Source organism: Dermacentor variabilis, chromosome 7 (assembly GCF_050947875.1).
Source record: "Dermacentor variabilis isolate Ectoservices chromosome 7, ASM5094787v1, whole genome shotgun sequence".
Classification (NCBI taxonomy): Eukaryota; Metazoa; Arthropoda; class Arachnida; order Ixodida; family Ixodidae; genus Dermacentor; species Dermacentor variabilis.
Genome location: NC_134574.1, coordinates 58,650,373 through 58,670,146, shown reverse-complemented (window position 1 = coordinate 58,670,146; position 19,774 = coordinate 58,650,373). Strand labels below are relative to the sequence as shown.

The following is a 19,774-nucleotide window of genomic DNA, read 5'->3' as shown; positions in this document are numbered from 1 at the left end:
ATTTCCTGAAAAGCAACTCGTTCTTCCATCCATCTCAGCACGGTTTTAGAAAAACTTTTTCATGCGATACTCCACTTCTTTGTTTCACTAACGATTTGTTTGCCGCCTTAGATCAAGGATTCGATATTGACTGCATTTTTTTTAGATTTTGCCAAAGCTTTCGATACCGTATGTCATAACCTACTTATCCATAAACTTAATCAGCTTAATATTGACCCAAATGTGTTGTCTTGGATTAAACAGTTTCTTTCTAATCGAACTCAGTATGTAACAACCAATAACTCTTTATCTGCATTTTTAACAGTTACATCCGGAGTGCCACAAGGCTCCGTCTTGGGGCCTCTACTCTTCTTGATTTATATTAATGATCTCCCTAACTGTGTAAAGTCATCATCGATTAATTTGTTCGCAGACGATTGCGTAATATACCGAAAGATTACTAACCCTGATGATTCAGATAAACTGCAAGGAGATCTTCACAATATATCACTCTGGTCTAAAAAATGGCTCATGAAACTTAACGCTAACAAGTGTAAATCAATGCGCATATCACGTAAAACCAGCAATAGCAATCAGTGTCGATATGTACTGAATGACACTTCATTAGCATCCGCTAACGCTCACAAATATCTTGGCTTTCACATAACTAATGATCTTTCGTGGAATTTGCATACTAATTATATTACTGCTAATGCTAATCGTATGTTAGGATATCTTCGTCATAACTTTTCTACCGTTCCTACTTCGGTAAAATTGACGCTCTACAAAACGTTAGTTCGCTCAAAACTTGAATACGCATCTGCCATTTGGGATAACAATCAAGCATCACTAACCGTAACGCTTGAAGCAATACAAAATCGAGCAGCTCGCTTTATTTTATCTAACTATACCCGCCATTCCAGTGTTACATGTACGAAAATAACCCTGAATCTGCCAGATCTTTCTTTACGCCGCAAATGTGCTCGTCTTTGCCTATTTCACAAGGTTTATCACTCAAACCAGGTGCTCAAGAATCAACTTATCACCCCACCTTCCTACACTTCATCCCGTTCAGACCACAGATATAAAGTTGCCGTCCCATCCTCCCGAACGAACAAGTATCATGATTCTTTTTTACCCCGCACAAGTGTCGACTGGAACCACCTTCCTGCTTCCATCATTCAGATCACAGATGTAACTTCATTCAAAGCAGCAGTCTACCACGCTATCGCTTAACGTTGCCTGCATACCATTGTCTGCATATTACATTGCTTGTTATGTACCACTCCTTTCTGTAGTGCCTTAGGGCCTTGAAAGTATGCATAATAAATAAATAAATAAATGCCGGCTTCCGAACTCTTCGTTAGGATTGGAGCTCGTGGCGCAGTGGCGAGAGACGAAATCCCTCGTAAAAAGTCCAGAGTCCACACAATTGCCGGGATGTGGTCTCCCCAGGTGGAAAACAGCTTCAAGAATCCAATTCAGAGTAGAAAAGGTACAAAACTAGGCAAAAGGGCCGTTTGAATTGGCGAGAAAGCGGGACCACCGCGGACGCGTCCACAGCCTATATAAGCCCGGCCTAAATCTGATCATCGCATGCGGGTAGACTTCGCGCTCTTCCAGGTAGTGGGAGAGACGATTCAATATGGCATGCTCTGCGACATTTCTCGCGCACGAGGCAAACGAATTGGGCGGAGAGCCTCGTGATCAGGTGTCTTGCCCCGTTTTGGGATCAGTATGGTGTTGACCGTCTACCACCCTTCTGGGACCTTACGGCTTATGCACGTGTCCTTTAAAATTCCTGTCAAGTGCTCAATCGAGTCATCGTCCAGGTTTTGGAGTGTCCTGTTAGTGATGCTGTATGGCCGATATGCCATTGAGGCCGTGCAGCGCACTTCTGATCTCCGGGGCCAAAGTCGGCGTCCAGGGTGGGATTCTCCGACGCGCTGTACTTGGGTGGAGGGGTGGGGGTCTCGCTCGCTGTCCGCTCTTCACCGGCGGGCACTTCTCGACCACTCTAGCCATCACTTCCTTTTGGGAGAAGTTCTCTTGGGCAGTGTGTAAAATTTGAGCGTGTGTAAAAACAGATACTCACCAAGCTGCGGGCCCGAGTTTGATTCCTCGTATGGGACTGAACTATTTCCTTATCAATTCGTTTTCTTTTCTGACGATGGCTTTTGAGTCATCCTACCAAGGCCAGATGTATTGGGTGACTAAAACACGTAGGGGTACGTCCAGCTATGTCACATGAAAACATATTTCGCCGATGTGTGTCAATCCGAGCAACTCATACATATATCAAGCACAGCGTAGCTCTAGTAGGAGGGCGTTCTCGTACGCTTCGCTCCTTAAACATAGCTCTTTGGGCGTAGATACCTAAGCGCCATGCTCGCAAGTTCCCCGGGACGACCAGCGGTGATAGGTTCAAGCCCTATAAGTTGGCAGCGGGTGGGATGACTAGCAGACCCTAGGACATGCAAGCCAAGGCTGATGAGACTCTGAGCACATAAAATTGCAAACGCTAAGGAGCTCGGTATGCCACATGAATAATATTATCTTAGGCAAAGGCCTGGGGCAATCTCATCAATATATTTTTTGAATTGGGCTCTTCCTAGCGGATCGCCAACGTGCAACAGGCTGAATATATTTTAGAAAGATAAATTATGAATTTCTTGCAAGGATATAAAAACAAAGAAGCTGTTTGTTCGATATGATGGATAGGTGGGCTAGTTGCAAATGCAATATTGGTTTTGCATTGGCTAAATCGTTACTAATAATAATGCCATTCTGTCATCTTCCGTAACATTGTAGATCGCGTCCACGCAAACTCATCTTCGAAAACACGCTTATTTTGTTCTGTCGCCCAAACGAAACCACATGAAAAATCTCGAAAGCCTCTAATAACACCAGGAACACCGCACTGTGTATAAGCCAACCATCCTTATTACTTCATGACAAGAACTCAATTTTATTAATCTATGTTAACACGTTCCTTAGATATGTTCTCGTGTTGTACCTTGCCTTGACATGCGCGTTGCGTCCCTTTCCTATATGTGCATTTTTTCCATACGTGCATTAAACATCTGTCCTAAGTGAACGCGTGTAGTGCATGTTGCTCCTCTACGTCCTGTGTGTTATTAGCGCTCAAAATTTTTATAGTAACTGTTTGTTCAACTGAGGTATACGCAAAGCAACCAAGATCTAACATCTCCCAACAAATTTTGTTGAAATTCGTATATTTGCTAACTTGAAGCTGTTTTCATTGCCGACACTGATCACGTCACCACGCGTCGGCCTTCTTCACACGAAGATATTGCGGCTTATCCATTCCACGCTGAAATTAGAAATGAAGCAACGCAGCGACGCACCGCATTGCCTGCGCAAACATGCGTCATGCATACGGCGTTTATACAGCGCTGCTCCTCTCTCAGGCTTCCTTCTGCACACGCTATGTCATTGAGCGCACGAATGACACACAAGCTCACGCATGCCATTCAGACAGATTTGTCTCATCATAAATGACGCGGGTTTGAATCCGCCGCCCTCCACACAAATTTTACATTTTTCGTTAATCATGAGCGCTACATACTACGTGGAACAAAGTTATACAATTTGGGGTAAAGGAGGTTATTGAAGAGTGGCACGTACCTGGTGGTGCTTAGCGAGTGACTTAAGTTTGCTTAAAAGTGTACCATCGGAAAGCACCGTGTACCCAACGGCAAGAAACCAGTCACTCAAAGGGTTTCTTCTGCAGCGGAAAGCATTCAAGTGTGGAACCATGAACTTAGACCAACTCGCCCGCATAGCTATGCTTTTAAGTGACTCAATCTGATGTCGAAGAGGATTATGGAACCGCAGCGCATACGTAGTAGCACATATCCAATGATCCGAGTCAGCATAAAGAAGGTGCACTGAAGAGTGGCACATACCCAGTGACTAATACCTAGCAGATGGTTTATCTGCTAGGTATCTCCTAGGTGATCGCTAGGTGATCTCCTAGGTGATCGCAATGAGCAGTTAATCAGATGGCAGTTTTCAAATCCTGTTCCAGAAGCACAGCAGCCCGATGCTCTATCCAAGAGACCATTAAATACCCACTCCCACTGACCAAACGTGGCAGGCAGAATATCAGTCATAGATAGATAGATAGATCCCGGAAAGTGCGGGAGGTACCTTAAGAATGCTCCAAAATTCCTTCTTAATGGCTTCCATGTAATATTTAAAGCTCTATGCAATTATTCGCTTGTGAGCCCCACACTTTGTAGCAGAGCAAAGCCATGTATGAAAGAGTAGCTTTGTGCCAGTATTCATATCGTCAGCGCTTCGTCACGTTACCTATTCTTTTATGTTGTGAAAACCTAGCAAACGCTACTGTATTTAATCATGAGCACATTGTTTTCAAGGTAAGGCTGGTGATAAAACTAACAATTTTTTTTCCAGATTCTGAAGTCAAAATGCTTTGGGCGTCATATTTCTATACATCACAACGTGCCAAGTGATGTTCCCTCGGCCTGCATTGCTGTCTTACCTGGCTGCTTGAAGACCCGCATGATGGGTCCTGCGCCTCCTTTTGCTTGGTCAATCAACTTAGCGTGGAAGCTGTTGCTTGTCCTGAAATAAAAATATATGACTGAATAATATGCAGCAAATTGTACCTGGGGGAAATAGACATCTTGTGCACTTTCCTCCTGGATAACTTCCTTTACCTAAGTAGTATTGATGCAGATTTTCAATGTTACGCTGTGACATCACAGTGTAATTTCATATTTATTACATACGACAGACACGCAGCGACGTATATCTGTGACCACAGTAAACGTGAACCTCTCGTATTGCTTGGCAATGCCAATGTAATCACAGATCCTACAGTAAAAAAAAAACTGACGTAAGAGGTTGTGGCAAATATCAAAAGAAAACTGAGCTGCTATGTGTGTGCTCTTGAAATCCTAAATAACAATATTCATAGCACTTCTATGTAAACATGTAAAAAGACAACATACTTCAGGAAACCTTTTAGCACTCAGCACACTACGACAGAAGCATTCTCGCACGGTGACGACCAGCATCTTATGTTTTCGTTTGTGTTGGTTGCCAGCTTTCTCGTGAAATAGTTCCGTTCTGCCACAGCGGGGAACTGGCCAGAAACCATTTACTTATAGGATGGCCTGCTAGGAGAGATTGCTTAACGGTGGAAAAATCGCAAAAAATATAAAATGTGTTTCCTATAAAAATCGCGACTGAATACATTTCACAATGATTGTCGACGGTAACGCGTCAGCATTGAGTTAATGCGGTGACAGAACATATTGTAACTGCCTAAACGAATTATGTGCATGAGGCGTGCACGGCAGCGGAACTCCTCTATGGCACTTCATTAAGTACATTCCGTGCCGTCTAGCTCCACCGCCACGAAGCCTGTGCGTGGCCTCCGAAATGCATAGCACGTCAATGCGTGGGACCACTACGAAACGCGCCATGAGGCGACCACGCTCCTCTCTCGCACTTCTTTCTGGACACGCTGCGCCATCTCTTGGCATTCCGTAAAACTCCACATGTAACATCCCCGAGAAGTGTGGCACATCCGTGCCTACGAACACTCAGAATGGTTTTTGCGCTTTCCAGACACTCAGTGGAACATAATTAGTGGCTCAAGTTTACGAGAGGTTCAATGAAGAGCAGGGACATACCATGTGCATTTGTGGCATAGCCTGTTATTGGTCGCATTGCTGTTCTTGTGGACTCTTGTGACACGGGTTCGATTCAGCTTCGTATCACAGAAATTCAAGAGATGTTTTTCGTACATTCTCGAGGGACACATTGCCAGTGGCAAATACCTAGTTGCCCAACTTGTCGTCAGAAATATTCATTACAGAGCGACGCACACGTAGAGGCACATACCAAGTAATATCAAGCTGGCATCAAAGAGGTTCACTCAGAACCAGCACAAACCGATTAGCATATACGTAGTGCTCTAAGTCCACGTCAGAGTTTCTTTGATAAGCTGTACATACTCAGTCACACAAATGTGTTGGCCTCAGTTATTCGATGAATTTCAGCAATCCTTTTCTTCATTGTAGAGTGGCCCATACACCGGTGGCGCAAAGCTAGTTACGCAAGTTGGGATCACACCTATTCGCACATAGCCCGTTACCAAGCTTAGCATCAAACAGGTTCATCGAACATCTTGAAGGGGGAGCGCAAAATCACGAAGACAGAAGACAGAAACACACAGGACAGCGCTGTGTGTTCCTGCCTTCCGTCTTCGTCACCTTGCGCTGCCTCTTCAAGATGTTCAACCAGTACCAACTCGCCCAAATGCCGATCCTTCTACAGATTCATTGAAGATCAGCAGTTTTGCATTTGCACGTACCCAGTGTCCCAAGTCGGGGTCAAACAGTTTTTTTCGAAAACGGTCTCTACCCAGTGCAGCATATACTGATACCCTTGTCGGCGTGAAACAGGTCCGTTGAAAAGCGGCACGTATGTACACTTCCATACATGTTCAGTGTTCCAAGTTGGTTGGATGGCTCGTTTTCAACCCTGTTATCAGAATGCCCTATGCGAAGCCCAGCAGCAGCCCGTTGCGCTAGATTTTTCACCACAGATTACGCAGTGACCCGCGTAGACAGTAAAACGGATGTATACAAACATAGATAGATAGATAGATAGATAGATAGATAGATAGATAGATAGATAGATAGATAGATAGATAGATAGATAGATAGATAGATAGATAGATAGATAGATAGATAGATAGATAGATAGATAGATAGATAGATAGATAGATAGATAGATAGATAGATAGACAGACTCCGCTAAGTGCATGAAGTATTCTAAGAATCCATAAATACTTTGTTTAACGCAAACAACTCACAAAAGAAAGACGACAGGACAAGGCACTATTCTCAACTACATTCAACAGTAGTGCCTTGTCCTGTCGTCTTTCTTGTGTCCTAACAAATGTAAACTCGTGTCTTTCACTCGCAGCCGTAACCCCCACACATTTACCTATTCCATTGCTGATGTTCCAATAGAATCAGTCCAATCATTCAAATACCTCGGTGTCATCCTATCTTGTGATCTGTCCTGGCGCTTGCACGCTACTAACATCATCTCAGCTGCTAATAGATCACTGGGATTTCTTAGACGACATCTGCGTCATACCCCACAACAAGTAAAAGCGTTAGCCTATAAATCATTTGTAAGATCGAAACTTGAATATGCATCTCCCATCTGGAATCCGCATCAGATTTATATCATAAATGCACTTGAGGCTGTGCAAAATCGCGCTACTAGGTTCATTCAATCTTCATATTCATACGATATCAGCATTTCATCGATGAAAGCGCAATCTGGCTTGGAAACACTTTCTTTCCGTCGACAGGTTGCCACCCTCTCTTTATTCCGTTCATTTTTTTTCAGCTCCCTAAATCACCCACCGTACATCACGCCCCCTTCATACATATCTCATCGCACCGGTCATCCGCTTCAAGTTGCACGCGCACGTGCCCGGACCACCACTTTTCAAGCATCATTTTTTATTCGAGCATCAAGGGACTGGAACGGCCTTCCACACGCCATCGCAGCCATTACAAGCCCATCTGCCTTTACTGAAGCTGTTGTCACCCATATCTCAAAATGAACACCTGTTTTCTAATGTTTATTTTATTAACCACCCCTTATGTAATACCCCTCTAATGGGGTTTTTAAGGTAATAAAGTGAAGTGAAGTGAAGTGAAACAAAGTAGCTATGGATTCGCACCAACTAGCCCGCCAACGCATTGTGCTGAACTACCCATAGACTGCTAATGCAGCGATACTTGAAAGTAATTGTAATTGTGTGATACTACAGAAATAATCATGTGGATTAAATAAGTTCTGAACTTTTTTTCCTGATGTCGACAACGTTCGGCCGGTATTACATAGTAGGGCATATTGTAGAATTCTAACTACGCATGGTCACTGACTTCTGGCTTGTCAAACCTCGTGGCACTGTAAGCTGTATCATTACAATTAGCACTATTTGTCTTTCCAGCTGTATTGCTCTTATCTATCTATCTATCTATCTATCTATCTATCTATCTATCTATCTATCTATCTATCTATCTATCTATCTATCTATCTATCTATCTATCTATATCTATCTATCTATCTATCTATCTATCTATCTATCTATCTATCTATCTATCTATCTATCTATCTATCTATCTATCTATCTATCTATCTAGCCTCTTACACCAACCTAGTGATCCAAGTTCACTACCATCTAAGACTACTAGGCATGTGCTCGGGTTGTTGTGGTCATGCCGTCGTTGTCATCCCAACTTCATGATCATACTATCATCAGGCCCTTGTCTTCCTGCCTTCTACAATGATACAGTGGCCCAACTTGTGTAATATTTTGGGTCTGTAGGTGTGTGCTCATGGTGGCGATGCTGTCGTGGATGTTGCGTCGTCGTTATTGCGACCTGAGGTTTCTAATACCTTGGGTTTATGTGTGCGCTCATATTCATTGTAGTGTCATCACAGGCTCCTTCTGACTCTCATGTGGCTTCATTGTGTTGTCCTATTAGAGACGCGCTCTCGCGTCTCTCAGGTGCCGTCACTGCACTGCTGCTGCGACGCAGTTGTCGGCGCGCGTTTCGTGTGGGTAATGGCGTTCTGCTTGATGGCATGCCTATGTAATTTACTTGTGGGGTGAACTCGCAGGACCTTCTAGTAGCAGAGAAAGATGTTCACATGCAGATAGACGCAGCACCAGATGTTTTAATGATGTCGGAAAGTCTTCTCTTTGTAGTTGAAGACCTACGACGGTTCTCAGCTCCCAGTTACGGTGAACATTATAGATTCAGTGACACAGGAGGGTAAACATCAGGAGCTTATATTAGTGTTTTAAAACCAGTTATACCAGCAATAGCGCATTGCTTAGACGTGACTTGCTGGCGGCTCTAAACATGCGCTTGTCTACACTCCTAAACAAATGTGCACCCGTTGGCGTTTTTATTTGCCACACAACAATAATCGTCATCTGTCTTGCTTGCGTTTCTTTTCTCTAAAACCCTGCGCTAGCTACTTTCCTGTTGAGAATGCTCTGTCATGCTGATAACGCGCTTACTGTTCGCGACTTGGTAGTACGGACTCGCTCCGTTAACGAAAGAAAATGCGCACAAGAGAGATGACGATTATTGTTGTGTGGCAAGATACGACGCAAAGCGTATTATTTTGATTAGGAGTATAGTGTGCGCGAAGTACGCGAAGATAGTGGTACCATGTTACTTGAAAGGTATTGACATGTTTTGATCAAACACTTGCTTTTATTAAGAGCTCTCCTATCAAACCGTTGCTACAACGACGTAGCATTCCTGTTTTTTGCGAAGTGGTTCAAGTGCCTTTTGCATTGAAAGACGCGGTAGCCAAAAGTTGGAGCCTCGTGTAGGGACCCGTGTTCTTGTGCGAGCACAAAAGAGTGAGTGAGCGACACCCCTTGTTATTGTAGCCAAGTCGCACAACAAAGTCAGTGTTTGTGGCTACTTCAAAGTAGAACTAAATTTGTGTCTGCTAACATGTAATGATCCTCTTGCCGTGATCGGTGATCTGTTTGCCACTTTGTCAGGAGATTAATAGTTTGCAGCACTCTATCTGTCTACTGCTTTTCAGCAGCTAGACATCCGTCCTGAAGAATTGTTACTGGCAGCCGTGAGCACACATATAGAGCAGTTCAAGTACACGGAACTACAATATGTTCTTACGAGTGCTCCCTCATTGTTCCAGTCAGTAACGAATGATGTATTGAATGGCCTTCACCATGCTGCGTGTAATTTGGACGATATATTCATTGCTGGAGCAGCATTAGACGAGTGTTGGAGGAAACTAGAGAGCATGTTATTTCGATTTCACGAAAAGGGCGTTCGAATGAAGAAAGAAAAGCGCGAGATATTTCAGAAGTCTGTGTCTCTCCGAAACACGTTCTGGACTCGCATAGTATACACCCGTCTGATGGCAAAATTCAAGCAATAAGGCAGGCGCTTAGACCTAAGAATGAAGCACAGTAGCGGGGTTATCTTGGTTTGATAAATTTTTATGGTAAATTTCTACATAACACGCCTGCCAGAGTCAGACCCTTGTACGATGCTCTGAACGAAGACAGGGGATCCAGACGGTCAATTGAGGGAGAAAAGGCTTTTGAGCAAAGCGAAACGTGGCCCACGCAAGCGATCATCTCGATGTATTATGATCCCAGGCAGGAAGTGGCAATAGTTTGCGATGCATCACTCTACGGTGTTGGCGCTATACTTTTCCACAAAATAAGAAAATACGAGAGGCCACTTGCTTAGACAACCAAAGTATTGAGTAAGGTTGAACAGGGCTACGCTCATATAGAAAAAGGAGCCCTTGCTGTAGTATTCGGGCTCAAAAATTTCTATAAGTATCCTATGTTCCTATTTTTGTCACTTATTCTTATCAGCAGTCTTTCAATGGTGTTTTGGCACCGGTGATGTCTGCAGAAAGAATGCGACGTTGGGCGTTATCGCTAGCGGCATATATTACCCGCGGGTGTATCGAAAAGGCACTTATGTTGGAAATGCTGACGCTCTTTCGCGATTGCCGATGCAAACAAAAAAGATGTTTTAGATTATGTCATTTTTGATCCAGCTGTGGACCAGGTGCCATTATGTGTTGCTGGTATACAGAAGGGAACTCGCACATGTCCTGTGTTGTCAAAAGGGCTTGGCTACAATTGAATCATTGGCCAGCGCAAGAGGCACATACTGCTTTGTTTACTTATTTCATTAGGTGACATGAATTTTCCATCGATTTGTAATGAGTCACGTGGCGTAACCGTGTTATCATCGCTTAATCTTTACGGTAGAAAGTGCTCCACCAAATGCACGGTCAGTCCGGCACTACGTGCATGAAAATGTTCACTCGTAGCTATGTCTGGTGGCAGACGGTAGATGAGGACATTTTTTTGTCTAGTTCAAGGATGCAGTGCTTCCCAGGTCACACAAGATATTCAAGAAAAGGTACCATTAATGACATGGGGCTGGCTGACAAGCAGGTGGAAGTGAGTGCATCTGGACTACACTTTCACAGAGAACCAGTAGTTGTTGGTATTAATCGATGCGCCTTCAAATAGGGTGTAGCCAATGCTGCAGACATCAACGACAACCAACAAAACTATCGAAAAACGACGCAGTATTTTTGCAGTATATAGACTTCCGTAGGAAGTTGTAACGGATAATGGTCCATAGTTCACGGCTAATCTGCATTCAGTAACTTCCTTCGCTACAACGGCGTGCACCGTTCTAGAACGCCACCTTACAGTGCGGTACCCAACGAAAGCACTGAACGACTCGCGCAGACCATAAATATCTGCTTCGACAACTATGTGACGAGAAGAAGGAGTGTGTGAAGAGAAACTTACTGCATCGTTTAGATTTGTTTCTTTTCAAGTGAAGACACGCAAGTAATGCATATAGAAAAAATTCCATTCCAGAATTGTTCATTTCGTGGAAGCCGCGCATCCATCTCAGCTTCCTGCAGCCGCATATAAACGACGGAATGCATGATTCCATGAGAACAACTTAAGTAAAAAGCGAGTAGCCTGGTGGTCCTTCAGGCTCAATTCAGGATGAATTAGGGCTTTTTATTCTCATACGAAAGATGAGAACATCAGCACCTAGCATGGACGGAATCGATCCTGAATTCTTGAAACAGACTGCCATTTATCGCTCATTCATTTTTTTCGCAGCCCTTTTCAGAGTGATTGCAACATGCTTCAATGGCCAGCGATTGGAAGGGGGGAAGGTGGTTCCTGTGCATAAACCATGGGACTCATCTAGTCCATCTAATTAAAGACCCATCATTTTGACTAGTATTCCACGTAAGCTTTCCGAACAAGTAGTTTATTCTAATCTAATCGCTTTTCTCGAACAAAATGCCTTCTTTTACAATGGTCAGGATGGTTTTAAGGAACACTACTCTGCGAAACTCAACTACTACTTTACTAATGTCCTATTTTGAGCATCTGACACTGTTTCTATCACTCACTGCATTTGCCTTTATTTCCAAGAAGCCCACGATACCCTGTCTCACCGTGTGCTTTTTACTAAAACTAAGCATGCTAAATATTGACTAAATATTGACACATTGAATTCATTACAGTAGAATCAATGCTCCTGATGCAACAGAACCCAGCATCTAAATACTAATGGTCACAACTCGCGCAATTCTTTTGTCACAGATGGTGTGTCGCAAGGCTGTGCGCTGGGACCCATATTGCTTCTAATTTACATTTACAACCTTTCCACTCAGATTGGACCAACGATAGGGCTAGTTGCTGATGGCTGTATCCTCTACCGCATAATAATTATCCTTACGATTCTTTTCAACTTCATACGGATCTTGAGAGCAATACATATTGGTGTCCACTATTTACATCAAATCGAATGTTAACAAATGCAGAAAAATGACAAGTTCTCTAAGAACTGCTGTTTGTGCTATCCCTGTTTATTCCACTTGCAATTTGCTTTTGTTATCTGTCAATACTCATAGACATCTAGGTGTCGACACAGATAACATTTCACCATGGAATACTCACATAAAACTACATAATAAATAACGCGAATCGCACTCTTCGTTTTTGGCATCGTAGCTTTGCTTTGGCTTCTGCTTCTTTAAAAATTCTGTATAAAGCTGTAGTCTTGTCAAAACTCAAGTACGCTTCTTAAAAATGCGATTCTGATTCTTCTACTCTTGTAAACGCACTAGAATCCGTTAAAAATTCTTCATCTCGGTTCATTGTTGCTAATTATTTTGATCCGCCAGTGTTACTTCAAGAAAAAAATTCTAGAGCTTCATACGATTTGTATCTGAAGGAAGCACGTCTCTCTATTTTTCTTTCACAAAATAATCCTTACGAATCTTGAACTGAAACATTGCTCTCGCCGCTTTGTTACCTTTGATCTCGCGTTGATCATAAACTCAATGTTCAAGTGTCGTTCAGCCAGGCTAACATGTACTTTCACTCGTACGTGCCGAAGACATCATCCGAAAGGAATCACCTCCTCGGCGCGATAGTCAGCAACCCTGAGCTTGCATCATTCGGAAGGGCCCTTTTGAACTTGTAGCACCACTCCTCTCTTTAACGCCGCAATATCATTGAGAGTATTTAAATAAAATACATAAACTGTACTGAAGAGGAATGCCCCGCGCTGCAGCCGCATCGGCAGCCGTCCGGGAGGCGCGCGCTCGAGAAGGTAGAGGAACAGTCGACGGGTTATAAAGGAAGGCTACAAGAGTACTGATTCAGGCATCCTTGCGTTGTTCCAAGCCATGTCGCAGCCTGCTGGGAACGAAAGTACTTGGTCAACGGCAGAGAGGCAGGCATCGCTTTCGGCTGATACGGAAGAACGCGAAACCGCGTCGGCGTCTGTGCGGTGGCGGCCAGACCTGTAGACAACGCGCTTATTGAAATGTTGCAACCACAAAGCCCAGCGACCTAATCGACCTGAGGGGTCCTTCGACAAGGACAGCCAACAAAGTGCTTGGTGGTCTGAAATCAGGTCGAAGGGGCGGCGATAGGGGTGGGGCCGAAATTCACCAAGTGCCCAGAATATGGCCAAACATTCCTTCTCCGTAACGGAATAATTATTCTTGGCTTTCGTGAGGGTGCGGCTGGCGTATGCAACGACATACTCGTCCAATCCAGATTTGCGCTGTGCGAGCACAGCGCCGAGTCCAACACCGTTGACGTCGGTGTGTACTTCGGTCGGAGCTATCGGGTCGAAGTGACGCAGTATAAGCAGCGAGGTCGGTGGACGACGCAACTCTTGGAAGGCATCGTCACAAGCGGACGACCAGGCGTAATCGTTCAAGTCGCTCCATATTCCAATTGACGCAATATTACGAATGAAGCGGCGAAAATAAGAACACAGGCCAAGGAAGCTGCGAAGTTTTCTTCCGGGGGAAGGTTTGGGAAAATCAGCAACTGCACGGAGCTTGGCGGCGTAAGGAAGAATACCGTGTTTTGATACTACATGGCCAAGGATGGTGAGCTGACTTGCACCAAAGGGGCATTTCATTGGGTTGAACTGAAGGGAGGCGGCGGTTAGACACTGTAACGCTTCCTCCAGCCTACAGATATGGGTAGAAAAATTGGGCGAAAAAATAACCACATCATCTAAGTACCACAGGCACGTTTTCCACTTGAGACCACGCAAAAGGTTGCCCATTATATGCTCAAATGTTGCGGGGGCGTTGCAAAGCCCGAAAGGCATGATATGAAATTCATATAGGCCATGTGATGTTAGAAAGGCCGCTTTAGGTTAGTCTTCGGGTGTCATGGGGACGTTCCAATAGCCGCTGCGTAAGTCGATAGAAGAGAAGAACTCCGCGCCTTCAAGTCAAGGGCGTCGCCAATTCTCGGAAGAGGGTAAACATCTTTACGAGTTGTTTTGTTTAGCCGAAAATAATCGACAGAGGATCGAATCAATCATCCTTCTTCTCAACAAGAACAACGGAGATGCCCAGGGGGTATCCGAAGGCTGAATGACGCCGCGCTTGAGCATGTCAGCTACTTGGTCGTCGATAACCCAGCGCTCTTTCGAGGATACACGATATGGTCCTTGTCGCAGTGGCGCACTGGTACCTGTGTCGATGCGATGACAAACAGTTGGCGTACGGCCCAAGGGAACATGCTGGCAGTGGAAAGACGCACGGAACATGTCGAGAAGTCGTAGAAGCTGGGCGCATTGAGAGGCAGTCAACGTGTCGGCGATGGAGCTATGTAAAAGATCGGGCGAAGTCGGCACCTGCGCGGGGTTACAGGTGACTCCGGCTACCTCATGAGTGGCGATGGAATCGGTTGGCATCTCAATGATGGCAGCAGGGTCGACACACGGGGCACGGCCAACGCACTCTCCACCAAGCAAATTGGGAGGACAGGACAATCGGTTGGCGACGAGCAGTCTGCGGACGCCTGCATGAACGTCCGAAAAAGCGAAAGGCAGCTGACGCAAGAAGTGCGCTGGCACCAGCAACAATGTTGCATGACACTGTGGCAAGGGAAATTGAGTGCGGTGGAATTGTAAGTTCTTCGCCAACAAATACTTTAACTTCACGTTCACGAGCGGCAAGCAGTGGGGCATGACACAGCATTTGAAATTCAACTTCAGCACGAGAACACTCGATGACGGCCTTATTAGCGGAAAGAAAGTCCCAGCCCAAAATACGATCGTAAGAACAACACAGCACCAAAGAATTCGACGATGTTGAGAAGGCCGTTGATCACAACGCGAGCAGCACACGCAGCTGCAGGCTTGATGTGGTCTGCGCTGGCATTACGAAGTGACACGTTTGACAGTGGCATCATAACTGTCCTGAGCGAAGGGCAAAGCTTGGCACTAATGACTGAAACTGCGGTACCAGCGTCAACAAGGGCGAGTGCAGCGACGTCGTCCACGTATACATCAAGATTAGTCGTAGAAGGGAGATGCCTTGGTCTGTTCACCCACCATGGTTGCTCAGTGGCTATGGTGTTGGGCTACTGAGCACGATGTCGCAGGATCGAATCTCGACCACGGCGGCCGCATTTCGATGGGGGCGATATACGAAAACACCCGTGCACTAAGCTTTAGGTGTAAGTTAAAGAACCCTAGGGAGTCTAAATTTCCGGAGTCCTCCACTACGGCGTGCCTCATAATCAGAAAGTGGTTTTGGCACGTAAAACCCCATAACTTTTCTTGGTCTGTTCGTGGGTGACACAGTTCTTGCCTCTGAAACTGCGACGATTAGTCTTTCCGTTCCGGTGTAGAAGGACGACGCATAGGCGAAAGCGAGCAGCGTCGAGGCGATGGCGAACGGCGGTCAACAAGAGGGCGGTGGGCCAAGTAGGAAGACATGTGGCCAGGGTTCTCAGACGCAGAGGATGACGGGTATCGCGAAACGTATGGTTCGGTGTCGACGCTACGGTTTAGGATGTTGCGCGGTGACGACAAAATCGTGCAACGTGGCCAGGTAGACCACACGAGAAAGATTTTGGCCGGTTGTCAGGAGTACGCCATCCTCTACTGCTGTGTGTATACCGCGGCTGAACGAAGTGAGGAGGTGGACGCAGTGGCACGACTGATGAGAATGGCGCAAAAGTCGGAGGTGGTGGCAGCGCGAGAGCCTCGACATAGCTGAGAGGTGTAGTCCCCTCGGGAAAAGCAACGGGAAAAGGCACCGCTGGAGTCTCGCGGGAAGAAGGGAGAGCTGTGGAAATTTGCTCGCGGATGACCTGGCAAAGGTTGGCCGACAAAAGCGAAGGTGGTGTCGTGGCTGAGGACAGCAGCGAGAGCTGCTGACGAGCTACCTCAGTACGGACGAACTCTTTTATCTGGCAAAACAGAGAGTCTATTTCAGGAGCCGTAGTCATGCTCGCGACGGTTTCGGAAGACACAGGGGGGCGCCGCGTGAGAAGACGCCGTCTGCAGAGCTCGTCCAAACTCTGGCAATGCTCAATGACCTGAGAAAATGTGACTGGGTTTTTGGACAGCAGCATATGAAAGGCATCGTCGTAAATGCCCTTCATGATGTGACGTACCTTGTCCGCCTCCGCCACCGTCGGGTTGACACGTCGGCAAAGGTCGACGATGTCCTCTATGTAGCTGGTGAACGTTTCACGAGTTTGCTGGGATCGGCTTCGTAGGCGTTGTGCAGCGCGTAGTTTGCCACGCCAGGGCGGCCGAAATCTTCTGCGATGCTGATTTGAAGCTAGCCCACGTGCGGAGATAGGCTTCATGGTTTGTGAACCACAGCCTGGCGACGGCCGATAAATAGAAGATCGCGTGGCCGAGCTTGAAGGAATCGTCCCTTTTGTTGTTGCTGGAGCGTTCATACGATTGCAGCCAATCTTCAACGTCTTTCTCATCGGTGCTGCTGAAGAAATCAGGATCCCGCTGACGTTGGGCACCGGCACACACGATGGCTGGCGTAACCGGTGGCGATGTCGGGCTGGGGTCGTCAGGAATGACAGATTTCGGGTGTATAATTCCAGGATCGGGGAAAACTGCATAACCTCCACCAGAATCTAATATGAATACAGTAGAAAAGAGCAGTAGGCAGCGTGTCTCAACAAGTGCAGTTCAGGCAATCTCGAGCTCGCGCCTCCCGGACGACTGGCGACGTGGCTGCAGCGCCGGGCATTCTTCTTCACTACAATACAAAGAAAAGTGCGGTGCAGTTCTTCAACGTACATCGTACAACTCGGCAAAGAAAGCGGGTTCTTTCATGCCGACAACTTCCGCCCTTAGTAGTTGGTTGAGACCAAGCCACTATGTACGCGGATTGCCCTAACGTTTACAGAACCTAGTTCTGAATCGCCTGATTTGTCCCCAGAACATCAGTTAGGGTATCTAGGGCTGCTACCTAAATAAGCGGAGCCTTCAAAGTGACACCGTGTTAGTTCTGATAAAGCAAGCTCTTCGACGCAGCAGCTGCGCTAGAAAGCCTCCTAATCGGTAGAAACCGTAACAAATATAAAATCAGAGGAGTGTTATCACGGACATGTTCTGGTTTTTTCTCGTATGGCGTTGCTGCGCTGCTGCTCCAACGCGGTTGTGCGCGTGCTTGCCATGTGTGCGCGGCATTCTGCTTGCTGACGTGCCTATATAAGCACCCGGCACTGATGTAGTTGTCTTCATTCTTTCTGTAAAGGCACAGCTTGCCGAATAAACAAAGAGTATTTCCGTTGCTGTGAATTTTCCCACCGCGGTCACACCAATTGTGTGGCGTGGTGGCTGTTGCATGGCTGTCATTTCAGTTTTGTCAACCTGCTCTTCTCATGCCATCGTCACTTTTCCTTTCTGATGCGACTGTACTCATGACATGGTCTTCATGCAGGCTTCGTGATACTGTCGACATTCCTCCATCGTCGTCATACACTCGCCGTCATATCGTTCTCTTCATAAAATTGTGAAGACATTGCGTGTGTCGTCGCCATGTCGTGTGATGGCTTTGCGCTCTCTCCATCATCGTAATTCGTACTTCGTCATCCGGTTCCAGTCATGCTGTCCTGCTTACGCCATCTTCGTCACGCTTTTGTTTTACCACGATCCTTACTTTAGTGGCGTCACCCTAATGTCGTCAGGTCGTCGTTGTCATACCCCCGTTGTAGTTACATCGAATTCAATCCATCCTCTTCATTCTATCCTAATTAGGATTACATCACACATGCGGGGTTATGCCGTCGTTATCATGCTATCGGCACCTCACCGCAAGGAACACGGTCACGCAAATTCACTTTTTTGTGCAGACTGCCCTTCTATGGGCCACTGCGGCCTCAGCCCTTGCTGACGCTGCCGGTGTCTTCATCGAGGACGGCATCTACGAGCTGCCACAAGAACTTCAAGTTGGCGAAAATCTTCACTGCGCACTTTTCCTGCTGCCGCCAACGACAGCCATCAATCGCTCTCTCGCCTGGCCACAAGGAACAATAAGCGCGGGAGCAAACCCGTATCTGCATATACCGCCCTCGCCGGAAGCCAGTTTAGGGCACCTCACCGCAAGGAACGCGGTCACGGAAATGCCCTTTTTCGTGTAGGTTAGTTACCTGCCACAAGCATCTTGCTGTTCTTCTTATACAGGGTGTCACCTTATACAGGGTATCACCTTATACAGGGTGTGCTTTCGAACGTCCGTAGTTACTTACCAAAAAAAGATATCGTGGAAGCTCTTCTTCGGGATAGTGAAACCGACTTTGCCGTCTTTACCGAATCATGGCTAACTCCGGACATCGAAAGCGACGAACTATTGCAGGATGCCACCTCATTCATTACTTATAGATAGGATAGGACTTCACGCAGGGGCGGTGGTGTATTGGTCTTCGTTCGATCCAATATAGCCTCATGCTGCATTGCGATTAACTGCAGCATAGAGATTGTCTGCATTAAACTGTCCCTCAAAACATGTACAAACATACTTATAGAATGTTATCCCCCTCCGGACTGTGACCACACCTTCACTAATGACTTACACTCGGTTCTAGTTAATTTGACTTCATCATCATCATCATCATCATCATCATCCTGGTCACGCCCACTGCAGGGCAAAGGCCTCTCCCATACTTCTCCAACAACCCCGGTCATGTACTAATTGTGGCCATGCCGTCCCTGCAAACTTCTTAATCTCATCCGCCCACCTAACTTTCTGCCGCCCCCTGCTACGCTTCCCTTCCCTTGGGATCCAGTCCGTGACCCTTAATGACCATCGGTTATCTTCCCTCCTCATTACATGTCCTGCCCATGCCCATTTCTTTTTCTTGATTTCAACTAAGATGTCATTAACTCGCGTTTGTTCCCTCACCCAATCTGCTCTTTTCTTATCCCTTAACGTTACACCTATCATTCTTCATTCCATAGCTCGTTGTGTCGTCCTCAATTTGAGTAGAACCCTTTTCGTAAGCCTCCAGGTTTCTGCCCCGTAGGTGAGTACTGGTAAGACACAGCTATTTATACTTTTCTCTTGAGGGATAACGGCAACCTGCTGTTCATGATTTGGGAATGCCTGCCAAACGCACTCCAGCCCATTCTTATTCTTCTGATTATTTCCGTCTCATGATCTGGATCCGCCGTCACTACCTGCCCTAAGTAGATGTATTCCCTTACGACTTCCAGTGCCTCGCTGCCTATTGTAAATTGCTGTTCTCTCCCGAGACTGTTAAGCATTACTTTAGTTTTCTGCATATTAATTTTTAGACCCACTCTTCTGCTTTGCCTCTCCAGGTCAGTGAGCATGCATTGCAATTGGTCCCCTG

The 19,774-nt window shown here is 46.0% G+C and overlaps 1 long non-coding RNA gene across 1 annotated transcript in view; it reads right to left on the bottom strand.

Moving 5' to 3' along the window:
• The window catches only part of LOC142589063 (uncharacterized), a 68,526-nt gene that overhangs the window by 24,133 nt on the left and 24,619 nt on the right, over positions 1–19,774 (bottom strand). The window contains exon 2 of the long non-coding RNA XR_012829808.1: positions 4,508–4,590. This is a non-coding gene — a long non-coding RNA (uncharacterized LOC142589063). The remainder of the gene's footprint in view (positions 1–4,507; positions 4,591–19,774) is intronic.